This window comes from Phyllostomus discolor, chromosome 2 (genome assembly GCF_004126475.2).
Source record: "Phyllostomus discolor isolate MPI-MPIP mPhyDis1 chromosome 2, mPhyDis1.pri.v3, whole genome shotgun sequence".
Lineage (NCBI taxonomy): Eukaryota > Metazoa > Chordata > Mammalia > Chiroptera > Phyllostomidae > Phyllostomus > Phyllostomus discolor.
In genome coordinates, this window is record NC_040904.2 from 188,235,209 (window position 1) to 188,257,415 (window position 22,207).

General features: G+C 42.0%; 1 long non-coding RNA gene across 1 annotated transcript; it reads left to right on the forward strand.

Annotated features, from left to right (window-relative positions):
- Positions 1–16,084: 16,084 nt before the first annotated feature.
- Positions 16,085–20,540, forward strand: LOC118498744. The gene is made up of 3 exons (XR_004901209.1): positions 16,085–16,210; positions 20,100–20,290; positions 20,399–20,540. It is a non-coding gene; the product is annotated as an uncharacterized LOC118498744 (long non-coding RNA).
- The last annotated feature ends 1,667 nt before the right edge of the window (positions 20,541–22,207 follow it).

Consider the following 22,207-nt stretch of genomic DNA (forward strand, 5'->3'; position numbering starts at 1 on the left):
TGGGTCTTGTTTTATTATCTTGTAGACAGATAAATTAGCATACTTTCTCCATGGGGATGAGAAAACTCTAAACACATTTACCCAAAGCCAAATGCGGTTGAGGCAAAGGCAATCCTTTAGTTCGTCCTTAACAAAGCATTTTCTTGTTGGTATGTATTGACCACTACTATCAAACTGAGATAAACCCAACTGATTTTAATTTACTTCTCTTTATTTTTTAATTGGAAGGAGAGTTTCCAACAGACTGCACTTAGAAAAATGGGTAACACCATTATATAAACATTTTATTCCTTGTTTCTCTTAGTGCTTGCTTTTTCTAATGCAAGCTGATTCACTAATTTTTCAGAACAATTTTTTTAAAAGAAAGAAGTCTTATATAAGCTGTAAAGTGCTCAAAGTAAAAAAGTGGGAATGTAATTTTATTATAAACTGTAAAGAAATTTAGGCACAAACAATAGTGCATGAAAATTTTATTGCGGATCACAATCTATTTGGGGACACAAGAGCATAGCCTAGGAACCGTAAGATATGTTCATTTAAGTTTAAATTGAAGTCCAAGCAGCACAACTGAAGAAAGCAGTGGTGGCTGGCAGAGTGGTGATGAGTAAATTGGCCAGGTGGGAGGGGAGAAGAGCAGGTGCACAGAGTTGATTGGTGCGGGAAAGAGAACATCAGTGGGAGGGAGAACAAATTATCAGCTAAGAGAATCGAAGTTGTAGAGTTGAGTATTTATGTGCTTATTTTACCATCCACCACTTTATATAATAAATTTCAGGCAGTTTACAGAGAATATATAATATATACATATATATATAATTCTTGAACTATTTCTGTAAGAAGACAAGTTTCTCTTTCTTCCTCTCTTCCTCTCCTTTTTCCTCCCTCCCTGCTCCCACCCTCCCCTCTGCTCCTCTCCTCGGCTCTCTCCCTCCCCCCTCTTTCCCTCACCACCACAGACTGCTACTTTTGGGGGGAAAACAAGAAGAAAGAATTACAAAAAAAATGAAATATAAAGAAAACACCAAAGCAAGCCTCTTCCTTTTTAAGCAAGGTGAGTTCACTGATTACTTGTCAAATTGCTCTCAATTCTAAACACTTACCACCAAGTTGGTACTTTTCCTGTCATGGACCCTGCTCTTAGTAGCACTGTACTATTCAAACATTTATCAAAACAAACAGAACAAAGCAGGCGAAAACACAATGAGTGCAGCACCCACAAAGCCACAAATTAGAATAGGAAGCGCTCCTGTTGCATTTGCTCTTATACTTGATCCTGGCATCTGTTTACATTTATTTAGATCCCTGCACATTAAACATAGTAGGGTCACTATTTTCTGGTTTCTAAGGGATAGAAACATAACTAAACTGGCTTCAGTTGGAAAGGTATTAATTTACATAAATCCTAGAAAGACATATTAGATAGAACTGATTCCAGAGATTCTTGGAACCTGATAATGTGGACGTTGCACAACCTCTGTATTCCTGTCTTTGTCCTTCCTATACTCGCATCAGGATATAGTAGGCGTGGGGAAGCAGGTGCAAGGAGATCCTGGCAATTCAGATGCGGTTAAATGAGAGCTTCACCAGTGTTTGGCCCTGTGCTATGAAATAAGGGTGTAATAAATCAGAGAAAAGGGCATGCGAGAGCCTCTGCACCCCCTATCATTTCTAGTTTCTGAGACATGAGGACTTTGGACCTCACAGCCTCCTGTAGAGGTCCTAGAGGTTTGGAGAAAAGATGAATTGTAGGTTTGTCAGGGGCTGGGTGTGGAACAAGAGTTGTGTGTGTCATACCAGTACAGTGTGGGGCTGCTGCAGCAGGGTGTCAGCCTGCAGGCATGGCTGAATGTGACAAGGAACCACCAGTGTCCAGGAGAGGGCTACCACCTGTCCCCTGCAGGTCACAGACCGTGAGGTAGGACATCAGTTACCAAGCAAACAAGGAGATGGCTGTGGCCCTGCAGAGGTAGTCATAGAGGTAAGCACTCTGTCACCCTTGTCTTTTCCTTAGTGCAGATCCAGAGAGGAAAGAGTCAAGAAAAGCAGGAGGCCCTTCATTCAGAGCCACGCGAAACACAAGTGCCATATGGGCTCATGGGGTGGGGAGAACAGCCTAACCCAGTAAAAGTATTTAAGTGAACAGGACTGAGCCTTAGAAGCTAAATGGGATGATGTGATTAAAAACATTGGGAATCAGGCTGAGATAGTGCCTGGCAAGATGCTACCTAGCAGGAAATAGTGGCTCAGCAACTATTGGGAGAAGCAAAATCTGCTTTATGTTTAGACCATAGGAGTTGAGACACCTTAATACAATGGTTACATAACTAATCACCATGGCTGCTACGTTTCAAGATTGAGAAAAGACCCCCAAAGATGTGGAGAGGCCCTGCAGGGCCATATTTTCATGTGTTCTGGGTGAAATCTGATTATGTCTCGGACAAGAGTTATAACAATAGTTATGGGCATATATGAATGAATTTGTTGTGTATTTTGCAGACAGAATCAGCAAGACTTGCTAATGTATAAGATGGACACAACAGAAGTAGGGGGATCCTTCTTGGTTTTCTGATGTGAGGAGAGGAGGGCAATAAAGCTTTGTAAAGAGGCTGGGAAGGCTGGACGGAGACTCTGATGGGTGCTGAGGGGCAACAGTCAGCTTTCAGGCCTGCTGAGAGAGAGGCCCACAAGCCTCTGAATGCAGGGATCGAGTGTTCAGTTACACATTGAATTCTAGAGCTCAGGCATCTGCACCTCTGGGCATATCATAATCCCAAAACCATTATTTGGAAGGATCTGCACCCACTTGGATAAAAGTAGAAAGCAGCTTTATACTTTCTTCAGCCTGTGTTTCTTAACTGTTGAATTGTTCTTTCCCTCCTCCTGAATGGGAAAATCTCAAGTTTTTTTCCTGACCAGTATCAGGCAACATAAAAATTCATTATAGTTTTCAAACTATCAAAGTTCTAGATACTCATCCAATGTAATATCTCTGCTCTCCCCCAACTGTCCCACATTTGGACTCTGAGCCCCATAGTGGGGCTGCCCTCAACACTTCCAGTAACTTATAGATTGTTCTGGGCCTCTGAAGGATTCCAAGGGTCTCAGGGAACAGAGGAGACATAACTGGTATTATTGAAATGAGGCTTCGGCGCCCTCCGGGTGGGGCAAAATTGAACAGCTGGTGTACTCTGAGTCAGTTCCTACAGAGGTCAGCCCACGCGTGGCAGAAAGCCTTCCTGAGAAGGACCTGTTTCAAGACAGCCCGTGAGTCCCCACTTGACACCTAGAAAGCATACATCTTTAGTCCAATGTGTATCTTCTAGGAGTCAAATGTGGCTTTCATAAACTATCTTCTCTCACATTCATCTTGCCATGACATCTAAGGAGTCTTCTCCTGTTATTGCAGACTTCTTGGAGCCTGTAGTCTTTCCCTCATGTTCATTCTAAATGTAGTCAGCCTCCTGATTCTATAAAACAACTTGCAACTCACCCTACCACACCCTCCTTTTCTCACCATCTCTGGAGTTCTTTATGTGCCCTTCAAGGGGGTCTTATACTAGTCCTCGTTTGTTTCAAAAGCTCTCTAGCTAAACACTAAATGGTTGTCACAGATCCTCACTCAAATGATTTAAAATGACAGGGCTATGTCCCAGACCCTAATGGCTGAGTGGAGAACAAGAGAGAAATCTATTGCACCCTGACAATTTCCTGCAAAGAAACCTGTAATTTTGGCTGCTGCAAACTCCCATAGACCTGCCGCCTTCCTTTATAGCTTCCAAAGGCAGATGATGGGCTAATGCCTGGTGTTACAGTCCCCCAGCGCGACTGCCCAGGTAGTTCAGCCTTTACCGTGTGGAGCTCCTTGCAAAGTATTGTGTTGTTCTCAGCCTCTGGGGCCTGGCAACGTCAAAGTCCTCATAGTGTTGTGTAGGTGTAGGCAGCATCTGCACTGACATAGCCTTTAAGCTGTAGGACTGCCTGAGAACATTTCAGAAGAGAGAGGGAAAAAAGAGAGGCCCATCTCCAAGCAGTGCCAGTACTCAGAGGTAAGGTGAAGGAGGAATCTGCTGAGTGTAGGAGGGATGGAAGAGAGAGACGAGACAAAAAATGGCATCTCATCCCTTTGAAGAGCAAAAGGCAGCGTTACCCTCGAGGTCCTTCTCTACCTGAGATGAAGTTTGCTTTTGCGAACTTTTATGTTGTTTCTCAACAGACATAAATACATTAGTCAATGTCAGGATGTACTGTAATTTATAGCGAGACTAAAAGTATTGGTAAAAGCAAATATCGTGAAACAACCTTTTAAATAGAAGTAGGTTGCTTTTAAAACTAAAATTCAAGGTTGCTTTGTTACTTTGATCAGTAACAAAGTCTAACCAATGGAAAGCACCAGGGAGCATGTTTTAGTTTTAAAGTTTTGTAGGGCAAGAAGACTATAAATAGGAAAGCAAAAATGAAAAGAAAATAAAAACAAATAAACAAAAAAAATCAAAAATCAACCAACCAAACAAAAAACCACCAGGAAAGCAGCCAGTATTCATTTTCACTCTCATATCTAAACACTGAACATACATAATAGCTGACTCTTTTATTTGGTTTTAAAAAGTTGACATTTGAGTTGAGACATACATTTCTAGGCAGAAGTAGAATAAGCATATTGTATACATTTTCTACTGTTCAAATACATTTAAAAGGAAGGATCTTTAAAATGTTTGTCTGGCATGAGTGAATACAAATGAGTGAAAGAACATATGTAATATGTACTGTTGATATAAGAATATCCAAACTTGTAGAAGCTTTTTTAAAGTATATTTTATTGATTATGCTCTTAAAGTTATCCCAGTTTTTCTCCTTTGCACCCCTCCACCTGGTAGCCCCCTTCCCTCCAGCAATCCCCATGTCCTTGGGTTGTGCATGTAAGTTCTTAACCTCCCCTTGTTTATTTTGTACCTCCGATTTATGCTTCTTGATTCCTGTACCTTTTGCCCTATTGTCCCCTTCCCCACCGATTACCCTCCATGTGATCTCCATTTCAGTGATTCTGTTCCTGTTCTAGTTGTTTGCTTAGTTTTTGTTTTTGTTTTTGTTTTTTTAGATTCAGTTGTGGCTAGTTGTGAGTTTGTTGCCACTTTATCGTTCATATTTTTTTAATCTTCTTCTTTTTCTTAGGTAAGTCCCATTACATATAATTCGGGCTTGGTGATGATGAACTCTTTTAGCTTTACCTTGTCTAGGAAGCATTTTATCTGCCCTTCCATTCTAAATGATAGCTTTGCTGGTTAGAGTAATTTTGGTTGTAGGTCCTTGCTTTTCATCACTTTGAATACTTCTTACAAGTCCCTATTTGCCTGCAAAGTTTCTTTTGAGAAATCAGTTGATAGTCTTATGGGAACTCCTTTGCAGGTAACTCTCCTTCTCTCTTGCTGCTTTTAAAATTCTCTCTTTATCTTTAAACCTCAGCATTTTAATTATGGTATGTCTTGGTGTGGTCCTCTTTTGGTCCAAGATGTTTGGGATTCTCTGTGCTTCCTGGACTTGTATGTCTATTTCCTTTGCCAAAATAGGGAAGTTTTCTTTCATCATTTTTTTCAAATAAGTTTTCAATTACTTGCTCTTCCTGTTCTCCTTCTGGCATCCTTATGATTTAGATGTTGGCAGGTTTGGAGATGTCCTAAAATCTTCTTATTCTCTCCTCTTTTTTTTTTTATTCTTGTTTCTTCATTCTGTACTGATTGACTATTTCTTCCTTATGTTCCAAATTATTGACTTGAACTCTAGCTTCCTTCCCTTCACTGTTGGTTCCCTGTGAATTTTTCTTTATTTCACTTAGTGCAGTCTTCATTTCTTCCCTTATGCATTTTCCATACTCAGTGAGTTCTCTGAGCATCCTTATCACCAGTGTTTTGAACTCTGCATCTGATAGGTTGGCTATCTCCATTTCACTCTTCATTTCTTCCCTTATGCATTTACCCTGGCTCCCTGGCTCCACCCCTCCTATCTGACTGGATGAATATTTCTTCTTTATATCCTTGGTCATCAGGCTTCAATACAGTTCAATTTTCTGGCAGGTCTGTTTGTTTTTGTTTTGACGTTAGTTATGATCCTTCTTAGGGTCATGCAAGGAGGTGAAGCATGTCTAACTATACCTCCATCTTGGCCAGAAACTTTTTGTAAGAGTTCATTTGAACCAAAGATAGGATAAACCTGGAAGCAAGATCACAACAGAAGGAGAAAAATGGTTCCCAGAATAACAGTTTGCAGTTTCTATCATGCATTGGGAATTAAGGAAGGAACAGAAGGAAGATTACATGAGGGTGGGAGAACGCAAGCTGGGAATTGGCTGTATGATAGTTAACAAGATTACGTTCTTTCTCAAGAGTGGTTACTGCTTCCAAGGAGTATGAAAAGGAGAAATTTCAAGGGTGTGTTAACCTAGATGCACAGAAACAATGAACAAAGTTTCTTTAAAGCAAAGATAAACCTTTTACTAAAGAAGTTATACCCCTGGTGCATGACTACCCTGCATGACCTACCCAGGTATGATCCGATCACCCTGTGAGGTTAATTTCAGTTGGATTTATTATAGCACCCCCTTTTTTGTTTGCCCACAGTACCATACCCTAAACAACATGAAGAATTTGAAAACGTATCAAAAGACAAATTAATATTTCTCCATCTGCATTCCAAACAGGGCATCAGTTTCTAGTTAAGAAATGTACTATAACTTATCCTAATACACTCTTTGCTCTGAAAAGCTTTTAATTATAAATTTTGTTTTTGCTTTGTAGTTCAAATTATTTTAACTTCTGGTGGGGACAACAATCGTGTATATAATTTTAAAGGGAGATTTAGTGGTTAGGATTAGATTTGTTTAGTTGCAGACTTTCCCTAAAAAAAAAAAATGAAAAACTCAAAAGTAAGACAGAGGAACTTGAACAAAATGTTATGTATCTCTTGAATGAAAATTATTGTCTGTGAAGCAATTTTGAACTAAAATACAGTTCTTAGCATTTTCTAAACTCTAGTGAACAATTTCAAACATTGGAATCTAGAAATTTCAACTAATGCATCAACTGTCTTTCTGAGCAGTGGTAATAACAGCTTCGCCAAGTAGGAAAGGAGCTTTTTGGCACAAAGGTATGCCTTCTTGATCACATAAAGTAGTAATTGTTTCTACTCAGGACTATTTTTAAGTTGTTTGCACCTGCTTTCATGTTTGTGAAAATCAGTTCTGGCTATAGTACAGCCAGACCTAACTAGATAACTGGTATAAAAATCATTAATGATTTGCTCTGATAAACATAAACAGAAAAAAGCAATTCCCATTTTCTTTGAAATTCTTAATAGTAGGAATTCACATTTGCAATGTCATTATCCTTTGTTCTCAAGTTACTCATTTGCCAGTCGTTCATCTCGGTTCCCTTCCGCAGGTTTTCTGCATGTGCGCTGCACCGCGGCCAGTCACCCAGAAAGCCTGGCAAGACTTGGAGTCTCAAGAGGGTGGATCTGGGCACAAGCTGTATGTCTGAGGAGTTTTGGTTAGTGCTTAGTCTCCCCTGGACAGTTCAATTGCCAGGAACCAGAAAGCGGAACCATGCCAAAGAGTTGTTTATTGGCAATGGGACCAGGGTCAGTGTCCCCTCAGGCTGCCAGGAGTCACTGCAGCTCAAGTCAAAGGGAGTCAGGAACAGCATACTTGCAGGTACACAACAGCCAAGAGTGTGGGCAGGAGGTCAGCACTAAGGAGTTCTCTCCGACTGGGAGAAAGACCACCAATTCTCAATAGGTTGCTTCTGATCACCTTTTGTAGCTTTACTTAAATTTAAAAATTTTAATAGGTGCAAAATAAAATATGCTAAAGGTATAAATGGGTAGGTGATGAGAGGTAAGTACCTCTCAAAGCCTTCAGTTCCCTTCCTCAGAAGAAACGGTGGTACCAGCAGCTTACATATCCTCCTTCCAGAGAGAGTCCATGCATGCATGAGTATGTGTGTGCATAAAGATAATAAAATATACAAATTTTATCATATTAGTTTGTTCTTTCTCTTCTATTCAGCACTTGGAGTTTATTTCTCATCAGTATATAATAAGGTTATTTATTCCCTTTAAGGACTTCTGTCTTTTAATTCTGTTACTTGGGGCTGCAGCTTAACTTGATTTTACCTAACTCATTTCACTTAAATAATCTTTGCCTTATATTTAAATTAAATCACATGCATTAAGCATGGACCAGCTTCTGCTGCTTCTAGTTGTGTGATACTGAGGAAGTTATCCAATTTCTATAAACTGCATTTTTCTCATCTGTATAATGGGGATACTGTCTACCTGGTTTACATGTATATGGCTAGTATGGCTGGCTGGCTCTCAAATGTGTGTTCTGTCTTTCAAGATACAGAGGTAGTTTTGGGAAGAGGCTGTCCAGCCAGAGACTACATTTCCCAGATCCTTTTATTTCTAGTTTTACCATGGACAAAGTTTTGCCAATGGAAGATGAGAAGAAATATAATATATGTCAATTCAAGGCCAAGGCATTAAAACTATAACTATGTACTAAACGTATCATTGGGGTAAAGATTAAATTCAGTAAGACGACATGAAGAAAACATTAAGTTATAGTAGTGATAAGTGGCATCTACTTTTAATACCGAAACCCATATGTGGCTTTCCATATGATAACCTATAGTTTTTCCTGTACCAACTTTAATTACGACTCAGTCTTGGTCATACGCTCCACAGTCAAAGGCATTTCACAGAAGCATTAACCAGCAATGCAGACTTTAACTGATAAAATAAAGGAGTGAACTTACATTGCACACCTACCTCATAGCAAACAACTTAATAATAACCTCTTTTAGACTTTTTTCTCCAGGAGTGATTCTTCCACCAATAGGTATACCAGCCAATAGTCTTGCTTTCTAGATTTTTTTTTCTGTAAGTCTGTATATTATTCACTAGTGTCTCCAAAAATCCAGTTTCTACCTTGCTTAAAGAACTGCTCAGGGTAACTAGACCCACTCTCCTAAAGAACAGTCTATCAACAATCTATTGTTACTCAGCTTGCCTTTTGAGAGTGTTTCTAATCATATTATTAAAATATTCACCCAACAAAAGCAAGTCTTTACCTAGAAGGATTTTCTGCTAAAAAAAAAAATGAAGATCCATTTCTCCCCCTTTCTATTTCACTGAAATTATCAAGAGGTTTCTCATTTGACTAGCTGCAGTCAGGAGACTGAAAAGATTGAAAATGCTCTCCTCTTTCAGACTACAATAGACAGCCCCAACAAGGCTCTCAGGGGAAGATTCGAGTTACCCCATTAAGGCAGCATCTGTCAGTCAGTCACCTTCTGTGCCACGACTATCCTTTTGAGAGTCACCGTAGCCTGTGTGAATGACCCTCTTTTTGGTACCGTTCACCCTCTTCTACTGAATGTAGTTTATGGACTCTGACCCTGCATATGCAGAATTTGGTCCCAACAACATGCTCCTCCTTCCTTTCCTGCCTTGGACAACTCTGATGTGCATTCTGGCTCAGGTGTACCTCTTGGCCTCTGCATTGGATTTCAGCTTTGGAGCCTACCCATTCCCCTGAACTTCCAGATACTCAATTTCAATCCCTGTCCCCTGAGCATCACCAGCATTCTTCTGTAGTCGATGAGCTGGTTCTTTCAGAAGTCACAGCCTTCCTCATGTTCAGTGTATCTGGGTCTCTCAGTACACTGTAGGGCACAAGAGCTGGGTGGAAAGATAGACACTGTATCTGTGACTAACCAGGGGGAGTACCTGGCTGCTGTACCAGGAGAATGGGAGTGTTGTGCAGAGAGTGGCAGGGATGAATAAGCTGGTATCTCTACAAATTATCAAGGGCTGAATTCCTTTTTTTTTCTTTTTTCTTTTTGCTTGTTCTTTCAGAGGACATGATTTCAAATGAGGACTAATGTTTTTCTCTTGTAGCTGGATTTGCACTGGGCAGCTGTGTTGGCCTGTCCTGGCCTGCTTCGGGCCCATACCTCACAAGTTAATGCCCTCAAGATTGTATCTAGGACTTCAGTAGAGATGTTTTGTTGCCAGAGTTGAATAGGGTCACCTGTAGGGTGCAGGCTTCTTCCAGAAGAACTTTAATGTCCATTTGGCTAGGGGCAGAGATTATTTTTGTGTTCATTTTGGCCAGTAAGTCTTGTTCCAGGAGCAGATAGGGAATTCGGACACATAGAAAGCTGTGTCTCAGGTAAGTTTTTCCCATTTTACAGTCCAAATTTGGAGGAATGGCTTTGTTGAGGTTTTCCTGAAATTCACATTATTAACATCTTTCCGTGACACAGTTTTGTCAGTCTGGTACTTAACACAGAGTAAGTGCCTGCTGTGTTGATTAAGAAGTCAATTGATCTGTTTCCTACTGCTAGCATGGAGATCCGTGTGTGTGATGTTGAAGGGGCCATTAGGTTGTAATGGAGCCCCCAGGTACCGTCATCCTTGATTACGCTCTGTAATCTGGGGCATTGGTAGTGTGTTCTGGCTAGATCTTGAGTATCCCGGATCCTGACTTAGGAGCAGGAGATTCGTTTTACGATGCCTTTGTTTGCAATAGGCATGTTGATTGGGGCCTAATTTGGGTTATCCTCTGAAGGCGGAGCATTTGGGTTGGGAGGTGTGGTGCTTTGCCTTGTCTGTTGTCTTCTCATGTCCTCCTGGCTTCCAAGTGATAGCCAGCATTTGGGTGTGTCGTTTTATCTGTTTTCTCTTTTCCTCCTTGGAAGCCTGGTTATTAAAGACCATGAAAGCAATATCTACTAGTTGTGAGCTGTGATGTGGGCATTCTATAAGCCCCATCAACCATGTGGCGTTCCCTCCGAATATCTGAAGTACTCTGAGTTACAAAGGTCATGATACTGACCTTCGAGTTTTTGGAAGCGTCGGGATCTAGGTCAGTGCACTGATAGGAGCCCTCGCAAATCCGCCCCAAGAGTTCGGATGGATTTTCCTTGGCTCATTGTTGGAGCATTTGAACTTTATGGAAATTCTTTTGTTTAGGACTCCCTTCCTTATCCCAGCAAGGACACACCCTCAATAACGTTCAAGTTTTGGTAAATCCTAGTCTTTAACATTCCAGCTGGGGTCAGTTGCGGGGATGGCCATGGAACCTTCAGCTTTTGGGGGGTTTTGACGGTTCCCATTGCGTAGGTCATCAGCCTCTTTTCTAGCCAGAAAGAAAGATCATTTTCTTTCTAAAATGATCCTTCACTCTTTGGCAAGCGGAAGAGTATTCAGTATTTGCTGAGGATCTATCCAAGCTGAGTTATAGGAGGTGAAGATAGAAACCAAGAGACTTTCTGTCCTTTCTGTTCTCTCTATGTGCCCATACGACACTTCTCCAGGTCAGAGGTCTGAAGTGGAAAAGGAGTGTATATCCACACCGTTCCTGGTGGCTAGCCATTTACACCCAGCCCTCACACTGGCACCTGTCTTAAAGGGTACTGCCTGTTTGGATTGGAGCAGTTCCCTGACCTAGTTGGGTGCTCCTTCAGGCATGAGAAAGGGAGGCCAGTCCTGTACCACTAGTCTTGGGGTCCCCTCCTGGAGGGCCCAGCACCTGCACTGCACCGAATCTAGTTATTCCTGTGTGGGGGTGGGGCGACAGGCACCAGGAACCTTTGCTAAATTTTGTTTCATCACCCTCTTCAGCTAAGGGGATTTCTGAGTAAATAGGCTTAGTCAGTTTGCCCATCTTTTGTACAAGAATTTTACATTGTCTTTGAAGAGGTCTTTTCCGATGTAGTAAATGGACACCTGGACATAGGGGACCTCATCCCATTTCTCTTCTCTTCTACAAAATAATTCCGTCTGTGAGATGGGAGTGTAGTGTAGAGACCCATCCTCTGGCCGCCGTTTCCCTGAATCCAAGGCATACTGTGGCCATGCCACTCTGCACAGGAAAATAATTCCTTTTCTTTTCATGGGTTTATAGGTAAATGTTCCCCAAGTCTATAAAATATGGCCCAAAGGGCCACATTGGGCTATGAAGGTGCAATTACCCATGCAATTTAGGTTAAGGCCTAAACCAATCAAATTCATTACTTATTTTGGCTGGAGCAGTGTTAAATAAGTCCTATTAGACAGTTTTTAATAAAGACAATAGCAAAAAAAAAATACAAACAGTTACCAGACTTAACAATTCAGCAGCTGTTACATGTTTCTAAAGTTTGGCAGACAAGAAGTCAGACACAGCAGACAAAGCGGTGGGAGGCGAGAGTGGCCGAAATCTTCCCTTGTGCCTCAGACCCTGAGTATTACGCCAGCAGCGGGGAGAACACGAGGTCTGATCAGGACGGGTGAGATGAGACAAACAGCGGCCTTGAGTCAGGCGGGTTGCTTCTGCTGCCCACTCCTTCGAGGCATGCTAAAATGCAGTCGGGATTAGCCCCCTCCCCACAAAATGAGACACAGACTCAACAAATAACAAATAGAGTTTTAAACAAACTAGCAAACAAGCTTTCTCTCTGAGTGTCCCCTAGTCATGATGTAACAGTAGAAAATTGTAATGGTGGCAAGTTGTAACCAACCCCACAATTTCGGTGTTGTTTCTGTAAGTGCTGACTCCGGCTAATATGTAACCTGTCAATGAACAGTATGTTTGTGTAAGAATCCTAGGAACTAACTTCAAAAGATACAGACACCAACTTTTAAGCACCCCAGCTGTGGAAGATTTGCTGACCTTGGACTGTGGAGTGAGGATAACCTACTAAAGTCAGGATGACTAAACCAGGATGATGAACACCAGACCATCACTTGCCTTTTTGGAATGGACTGTGCTTGTCTGCACGCAGAGAACTTTTCAGCCCCCTCCCTTGATCTCTTTGTTCTGTTCCCCTCTCCCTCCTTATAAAAACCTCTGCCTGCACTGAGATGTGGCGAAGAGCTTTGAGACATGAGTCCCCCATCTTTCAGGTTGTCGGCACCTGAAAATAAACCACTTTTCTTTACGTCAGCACCTGCCTCTCCAGACTGGCTTTTGTGGTGGCAGGCAGCTGGACCTGCATTCAGTTATGAGACAAACAAACTAGCAAGGTTATTAAGGAATCATCTACCTTTTATTTCCTGCCAGGTTTCCTCAACTTCAGAGAGACTAGCAAAATCAACTTAAAACTTAGTAAGATTTCTAAGGAGTGGTCACCCTTTTCATCCCCACTGAGTTTCCCCCAGGCCGGAAATGGTTCATTTCAGGGGGGCTGTCACCATGAAACCTCACCAGAAGATCTCTTCAGTCTTCCAAACCAGAAGATTCCAAATCTAGATCGTTTCCAAAACCCCTCACATCTCATGCTGCAAAAAAACAAAAATGCTATTGGCTGGGGTGCAACCAGTCATGGACTGCTAATCAGCCTCTGCTTCCACGTGGCAGGGCACAGTCCAGGGATCACTAAACCCACAGGCAAAGGGCCCTATGACGGGTGCCAAGTTGTTACCAAACTAAAGGGCTTCATTTGCCTGCATGCATCGAATCCCAATCACACGTGAAGAGTGGTTCTCAACAAAGAAAGTAAAGGCCTATTTAAGGAGATACTGCCAAGTCCAGAGACACAGGCGAGTCGTGTGCTCAGGCCTGGCTCCCTGAGGGCTTTTCGGGGATGGGTTACATAGGGGAAAAAATCTTCCTTACTCATGGTGACTAAGGGAGGTTGGACTGGGTTTCTGTTTGGCTGCGCAAGGCTGTGGTCTTGCTCCACTTCTCTGGGTCTGGAGCTGAAACGCTATTGAAGCCTAGATGTTACCTTGAGTTTGACCAAAACCCTGTTTCTGTGGCCAACAGACCCGAGGCTTTGTTCTTAAGGCTGCGTGATGGTGGCCAGAATCTGACGTCCTAAGGGCTTCAGGGTTAAGGGAATTGACTGGTAAGGAAAGAGGGAGGCAGGTGAGTCATGATACTGTTAGACTGGAAGAGGCCAGTTTGAATCAAGAGGAAAGAAAGGAGAAAAGAGCATATTAAAGAAAGTTTCTGCACAGTTACTAGTGTTTTATAACAACCAAAACATGCTCAGTAACTGTCTGTCCCCAATATACTATAAAATCCATGAGAAATGACCTGTGTCTGAATTACTCCTGGAAGGATCCTCAGAATCTAGCAAAACACTGTGGGTATATTAGGGTCTCAACAAAGTTTGTTAAGTAAATAAATAATAAAGATAACCTAGAACTAAAAGATTAAATAGTCAAATACATATTTTACAAAACAAAATCCATTTTTCATATTTAAGAAAATATAAGTAAGTGGTGTCCGACTAAACAAAATTCAGCTGAGTGAACTTGAAGATCTCATTAGCTTTACTAAGCAATTCAGGGACCCAGCAGCTTCCCGTCTGGAAACTAGGGAAAATCTCCAGTGGGTTGTATAAAATGGAAGGTTTTTAGAAGCTGAAGGGTGTGGCAGGGGTTGTCAGCCAAAGAACATAAAGGATTATTTTTAGGTCAGGTCATCTTTGCAGGGAAGACAATGCCAGGTGGGCTTTTGCTGCTGCTGTTGTTTTCGTTTTTTGTTTTTTTCATGCAGATCTGCCTCACTGGTACTGATCAGGTTCCAGACTGATAGGTTTCAAAGTCCACCCCTGGGAGAGGCTAAGGCTGCAGTTACACTAATTATTCAGTTTGGGTTTGGTAATGTGACTTAGGAAAAGTGACTTCATTTTGGCCTATTGTTTCTTTCCTCCCTCTCTTTTAACATTATTAACTTTGCATGTTTAGACAAGATACTCCTTGGGCCTCTGCTTCTTTACCTCTGTAATGAAGCTAATTGTAGAGTGGAAGAAATTACAGTATCATTAAAGTGTTGTCTGACTCTTAGAGATTATTGCTTTTCCTCATAGTGACAAATTGAAGTTGATAATTTGGCTGTTAGTCTGAGGTTATCAATCACCTGGAAGCTGATTGCACTACAATAAAAGTAACATATCTCAGTGACAACTTCATAAGAACTCATTTCCCCGCTTTGTCACTCGGATGTGCTAGGCACATGAGGCGAATCACTTACTTTTATTCCTTACCTTTGTAATGAGAACAATGCACAACCACCTCCCAATTAGGCTGTATATATTAATTCAAGCATGGATATCAGTTCATCAGTCCTGAGATTTTTCTTCTCTGTGGAGCAAGAAAGTGTCCATGGTTAAAAGAAATAGGAAATTATTTTTAATTTGATTTTATCTGTAGTTTATATTTGAAGTCTGCTGTTTCATATCAAAATGCAGAAACAACTGTTAAAAACTTTATGAAGTTTATCTAATGCAGAAATGAAAACTCAAAATTAAATGGTCATGTTTTCTATTCTTGCTGTTAATAAATCCTTATTATTAAAGTCACAGATAAGGTATAACCTGAACTAAAGTAACATAAGGATATTGCCACCACATATTAATAGTAAAATTTTGTCATGGTTTTTATCCACATAGGCTAAGCCTGAGGATACTTCCGTAACTTAATAAGTAACTTAATAAGGTCACTTCACTGCAAAGTGAAGGTTTAGATTAGTAAAGGGCAATGTCTTCCAGGGAGCACCCAAACCCCAAACTCTTTTTATTCCAGCAAAATTGCTAGAGAATTTTCTACCTTGAATAGCCACAGCTGTGAAAGGGATGGTGGGAAACCTCCCTCCTCATCACTGTGAAAGCTTCACGGAAAAGAAACACCTTAATCTCCTTAGACTAAAGGTCATTTCCTACAGAATGTTTCAAGGTAATGGATGATGATGAAAGTCAAATTTCAAAAGTGCTTCTTAAAAGTTTGTGTTAAAAAAATTCAACTGAGTAAATTTTAAAGATCTTATTTGCTTTATCCACTGACTCATGATTAGGACAGCATGCCATTCAGCAAATAGAAAGGAGCTCCAAGGAGCTGTACAAAGTAGAAGACTTTTATAAGCAGAAGGGAGCAGGATGAGGAAGCTACACTAGCAGCCTGGTTGTGTCGAAGCCACCTTCCTTGCAGGGGTGTCCAACCTGCGGCCTGCGGACCGCATGCAGCTCAGGATGGCTGTGAGTGCAGCCCAACACAAAATTGTAACTTTACTTAAAACATTATGAAATGTTTTTGTGTGATTATGTGTTGTGATGTATTTAATGTGTAGCCCAAGACAACTCTTTTTCCAATGTGGCCCAGAGACCCTGACCCTCCTGCTAGGAGAGCAGGGGTCTGTCCTACAGGTCACTTCACTAGTGCTGTCCAGGTAAGTTCAGATGGGCTGCTTTAAGATTTCATTTCTTCGGGAGGCTGAAACTGTCGTCAAGTTAGGTATTAAGTCTTGGTTTGGTGATGTGGGGCCTGTTGTTCCTTTTCCGACACTAGAGATCAGGCACATAGTGATCCGTGGACTGCAGGAAATGAGCCAGGCTGAGGCTCTGGACAGGGTATCCCTGACTCCACCATGGGGAGAGTGTGGGCACTCTAAACAGTCAATCTACAGGACACACAACTCTAACACGATTCTATGGATTTAATGATTATTTAATGTGTGCAGGTATTTTCTTAAATAAGTCAATCTATGTCAGTAGTGTCTCTGCCTAATAAAAGTATATTTAGTTGATAAATATACCACAAAAAGGGAACAATGCTAAAACTGGTATCCCAACCTTTATGTTGTAGAGTGACCTTAGCAAGGCTCCTAGCCAGGCAAGCAGCACTGAGGTGTCCCGTGGAAAGTTTGGGCGTAAGGGAAATAAATTCATCGTCTGCAAGCTAAACCAGTAATATCTGCAATAACAAATAATGGACATGATAAGAAACCAATAATACATTGTCTGTAACTGGATGTTGATAGGAGTTTGAAAAGTATTTTAGCTCCAAGCTGGGTATAGAATTGTATTGTAGCAGTATCAAGCTGCCTGATCAAATTTATTGTATCCTCCCTAAGGAAAGAGAACAGAAGAGAGTAAAGGGGAAGACAGAGAAGCTGGGATCCCTTGCCTGGGGACATGGTGCATGTTAAATATACAAAGAAACCCCTCCCATTGCATATGCACAGCTGGTCCGCACTTCTTAATTTAATAAGAAAAATAATATAAAGACATAACTAAAATTGAAAATTTTTCTATGGTCTACTCCAGGTGAAATATCTCTGCCAATGTTATATCATTTAGAATCCTGGTGAATGCTATTTTGCTCGCCAGATATACAAGAAAGAGAGTGACCTGCATGGGACACTCACACTTTCTGATCACAAGAAATTGATGCACACCATTTAAATTTAAGAGCCTGATGTGTGCACTTCAACCATCTTATGGGTTTGAGTAATGTGAGTCAACTGAGCACAGTCAATTCCGAGAACTGACGCCTGAGAATCAGACCATGGTTCACTATACAGTCTAAAGATAATGCTGCCCTTCGGGGGCTTTTCCTAAGCTGGTAACTAGAGTTCTTTTAATAACACCGCAATCTCATCGCCCTCCAGTGTTTTTTTTTTAGCTATACAAACATGTGAGTGGTATTCAGCTTCTACTACATGCACCAGCTACCTGACGCAAATGATCCAGGGTGTGGAGAATTCACCCAACTGAACTAAGACTGCTGCTCTAGTCTCTTTCTAGAGGAACCCAAATGGGGAAATATTCCCAACTTCTCCGTGGTCTGTAAGAGCTTCATGGTAAAAAGTGGCTTCCAGTTTACATTCAAAATCTGCACATGGAACTTTGGATCATGTAAAGCCAGCTCTTACCAACCTGCCTACAGCCACTGCTTTGACAGTCTATGGCCAGCTCCCCAAGGTTAGAAACACTGATCTCACCATTTGAGGTGTCTCAATTCTTGCTCTGTTTCTAGTCTATTGAAATGTAGCACATGGTTGAGGTGCTGGCTTTGAGGCCAGGCAGTCAGGTCAGACTTTCTCCTTCCTTATGGTATTTCCTCTCAAAACTCTGATGATACTTACTTGCTTTTGTAGCTTATGGCCTCTATGAGGCCATCGAAATTCATCAGTCAGGTTCAGTAACTTCCACCTTCGAAAGGAATGTGGTCTAGTTGATAATGCCATGTTCCCCTGCAGGCTCCGTTTACTTCTATTTTGAATTCATGGAAGCAAAGAGGGCTGTAGGGAGACAACCTTTATATTCCTTAGGGACAGTAACTAAACCTTGGGCCCTTGACAAGAAAAAAACAAAACACAACACAGCACACTCCTCTCTTTTTATTCTTTTCCTAAAACAATGTCTTGGTTTCTCCTAATCCAAAGGGCCTCCCAAGTCATGCTTCCTAGAACAGAAGGAATCTGCCCACGGATGTTTCAAGAAGTAGAAAACTATTGGCCATTTTAAATGTTAGCTCCAGCTTCTCTAACCCATCCCAAAATAATTAAACTTTGATCACCATCCACAAATCCATATCATACCTTATCTATTGCGATCTCACAAGAATTTTATAAAACAAGCATTTTGGTCCTCATGTGGCAGACATTACGGCCCATAGCCCAGACACACAGCTATTCAGTGGCCAAGCCTGGATGTCAGCTAATGCTGCTTTTCATTTAATCCATGATGCCATTGTCCCAATTAACAACTGGCGGGAATTAATTTATCAAAATGTTGTGTCACTGAGCCAGGAGCTAAGAAATTGAGACACCTGGGAGGTACATTTAATGGAGGTATAAGTGAGAGATGGAAGACAAATGGAGATGAGCCACGCAAGCATTCTGCTCCGAAAATACACACTCAGACATACTGTAGCTGAGAGCATGGGGGCCTTCGGCATCTGGGAGGATGTGGAAAGGAGGGTGGAATTCCTAAAATGAACAACTGTCCAAAAGATGTACTCAGCTCTAGCAGCTTTTGCTTTAGGCTGTCCCTGGGTCCTGGATTCTTGCTTCTGTATTTTAACTTTAAGAAAACCTGCACCTCTGTCCCTCTCTCTTCTGAAACCAACCCTTCTCCCCGCCCAGGCTTCAATGTCTGCATGTTTCCACATTGTCTTATAACACCAATCCTTACAAAGGTTCGCTGGTCAGAGGGGAAAAGCAGTTAATACTAGGCAACTGTGTCCCCAGGTTTTGCACAATGCTGTAAGAAGAAAGATATGCTGTAATGCAAGGGCTTCTCGTCAGGTATTCATCCCCCTTCCCTTCCACCAGCCAGGATCAGCCACTTTAAGCCTCCGAATAGCCAGCTGGTCGGTCCTCTCTTGCTGTGCACTCATCAGACTATATGTTGCACAAACAACATGGGCAGTTTTTTTAATGTTTTTTTTAACAAATTTAAAAAATAGTTTACCTAAGAGGTCTGCTTCCTTGATTTTTAGATCTTAATAAAATGACTGGTGGGTTCTACCTCATCTACATCTTCTGAGGAGGTTCTTTCAGTTGAGACTTCACGACAAAAATAGGTCATCTGAGAGCGACTTTTATGCTGTGAACTCAGGAATGATGACACACATTTGCATATATTGCACAAGATCTTTTGACATTATTTTGCAATTTATTCCTGTTGGAGAATGAGTAAGCGTCTCACTGGCAGCTTGGCTAGGAGAAGGAGCCCTTTGCTCCCTGGTTCCAGATTCATTACATAATCTAGATTCTTCTGCTGGTATTAGGTTATTCTCGTGCCATCCTCGGCTGCGGCAACCACTTCTTTGTATCAGAACTGAAGACTTCTCAGTGCTTGCGTTAGTTAAAAGATCACTTTACTTACAAACGTTAAAAGTAGTAAAAGGTAAACGGAAATTGCTTTCTTTCAAGGTATTTGGTAAACACCTAGGAATAGCTTATGTATTTGTTTTCCCACCTCTGACATTGTGAACAACGTGCATATTAAAAAGTAAATTGTAAATTTTGGTGCTTGCTCTTCAATAAGCTCCAGCAGTGTTGCCTCTTGCTAGTACCATCTAGCTAAAGGGGAAAAAGGCATAAAGACAAAGTACCTGTGAAAATGCAGAAAAGGGTCCTGCCCGCAAGGCAGCTAAAGGTGAGGCACTGGAACTGAGCTCTTATAAAAGCGAGCCCTTTGTGCCGGCCGCCCTGGGGTGGCACTGATGTGCAGGAACAGCAGGCCTGATCGCAGCAGGGCTCACCTTGGGTCCCAGCGTCTGACGTGAATGACAGCCGCTTGCAATGTACTTTCCTGCCTTCCCATCAGCACCCTGCATGAGCAAGCTGGCTAAAATATTATTTGCAACCACCAGAGAAGAGTATACAAGTCATCTTGGCAGCGCTAAGCTGGGAGATAAAACTCCGCAGAATCCAAAACGTTTATTCATTTTCGCAATGATCCTGCTGCTGGAGATGGACCCATTTTTCTCAACCAACTTTCCCAACTGTCTCCAGGATGTATGTATTAAGTTTAAATTATTTTTTAAAGAACAATATATTTTTTATTTTGACCATGTTCTGTATTTCTCATGCTCTTTCGGTCTTCTCATTTTTTTCTCTCTGAAGTTCATGTTGGCTATTCTGTAATGGCCTATCTTTGAATTTCCTGTCCTGTCTGCTGGTCTTCCCATCTTCTGTGAACCCCAGAGAATGCTCTTCATTTCAGGAAATACATTCTATAGCTCTGATTTTTAAAAAACAAAATCATTTTCATGGGTTCTATTTACCTGTTGAAATGCTCAAAAAGTTGAAAATACATAAATACTTTATAGTTTTATCTACTTTTGCCTATAATTTACTCTGTTGGCTTTAGCACCACAGTCCTAGCAATGCCGAAATCCTCGTCTACTTTCTTCAATGTCTACAGTGTCCGTTGGTTTACTTCTATTAACTTTTATTCCATTATGATAGCAAGAGAAAGCTTCTCTAGACCATGGAGAGCGGACTGAGGGTGGGGAACACAAGGGACAGGTGACACGAGCAGCCAAACAGCCAGGCCACAGTGCAGCAGCGCCAAATGCCATGGGCGGGCCCTCTTGCCCAGGAAACCAAGCACATGCTTTCCGCACCCCTGCCCCCTGCCCCCGCAAGATGACCACATGAAGAAGTTCTTACACTGAGCACTAGCAGTACTAGCAAGATAATTGGATAATAGCAGAAAGGCCCTCCTACCCGCGTCTAGTACCGGATTGGGGGTGGGAGCATGGGGATGCAGGCCCTTTCGCTGTAGAAGCTAAAACAATGGCGGGGGAGGTGCTGGACCAAAAAGGCCTGTCACTCTAGCCACGGGAAAGTAGGGATTGGGTGGGAGGTGGACCCACCCAAGGCACACAAAAGTTTAGGAAGATTGATTGGTCATTCTGAGAAAGCACCTGGTCTGTACCACATCCGAGACTAATATAAACCCAGGTGAACAAAGAAATCTCTCTCTTGCTCATCATTCACTGGGCAGGACCTGCACTCAGATGGTGCTCTGGCCTGTCCTCTCCATAGACCACGTGACCACTAAGGTCACATGACCCATGCTTTGAGGCGGCAGTCTCTATACCTCTTGTCAACCTGCTGGAGCATTTGTCAATACATTTGTGTGCTCTCCAGCCCAGCAATATGGTACTTGGTGGTCTTAGAAGCCACATGGCCAATGGTGGCACCAGCTTCACATGCAGCTTCCAGGAGGGGGCCAGAAGCTGGACAGCAGGTGGGAACAAACCAAGCCACCCACATGACCACTTTGTAGCCACATCCGTCTCCAAAGGATGGTACTTCAAAATGGAACTGGAATTCTGGGCACTGCTTTTTGTTTTGGTCTTGCTGAGAATGGCTGCGTTTTGTCTGGGTCTTGTGGAGCTTTGAGACAGGGACCCCCCCACCTTCTCATCTTCTCCCAGTTTGTTCAGAATTCAAATAAATCCTTTTTACTTTTCTCACCAGCATCTGCCTGGTGTTTGCCTTTTGGCGGCAGTGAGGAGCCGAAGCCCACTTTTGTTCACTAACAACTATTATTGGTAATTCTTTTTCATGCTTCTTGCTTACCTGGTGATTTTTATTGTATGTGTTATGGACTGAATGTTTGTGTCCTTCCAAAATTTATACGATGAAGACCTGACCTCTCATGTGATTACATAAGGAGAGAAAAACATTATAGAAGTAGTTAAGGGTGAAGGAGGTTATAAGAGTGGGCCCTGCTGTGATAGGATCAGTGTCTTCATCAGAAGAGATCCAGGAAAAGTTTCCTTCATCTCTACAAATGTGCAAACACAAGGGCGCGTGAGCACCCAGAGGAGTGAGTGGCAGGCCCCGACCAGCCAGAGGGGCGGCATCAGGATGAAACCTACTTTGCCAGAATTTCATCTCGGAATTCCACGTTTCCAGACT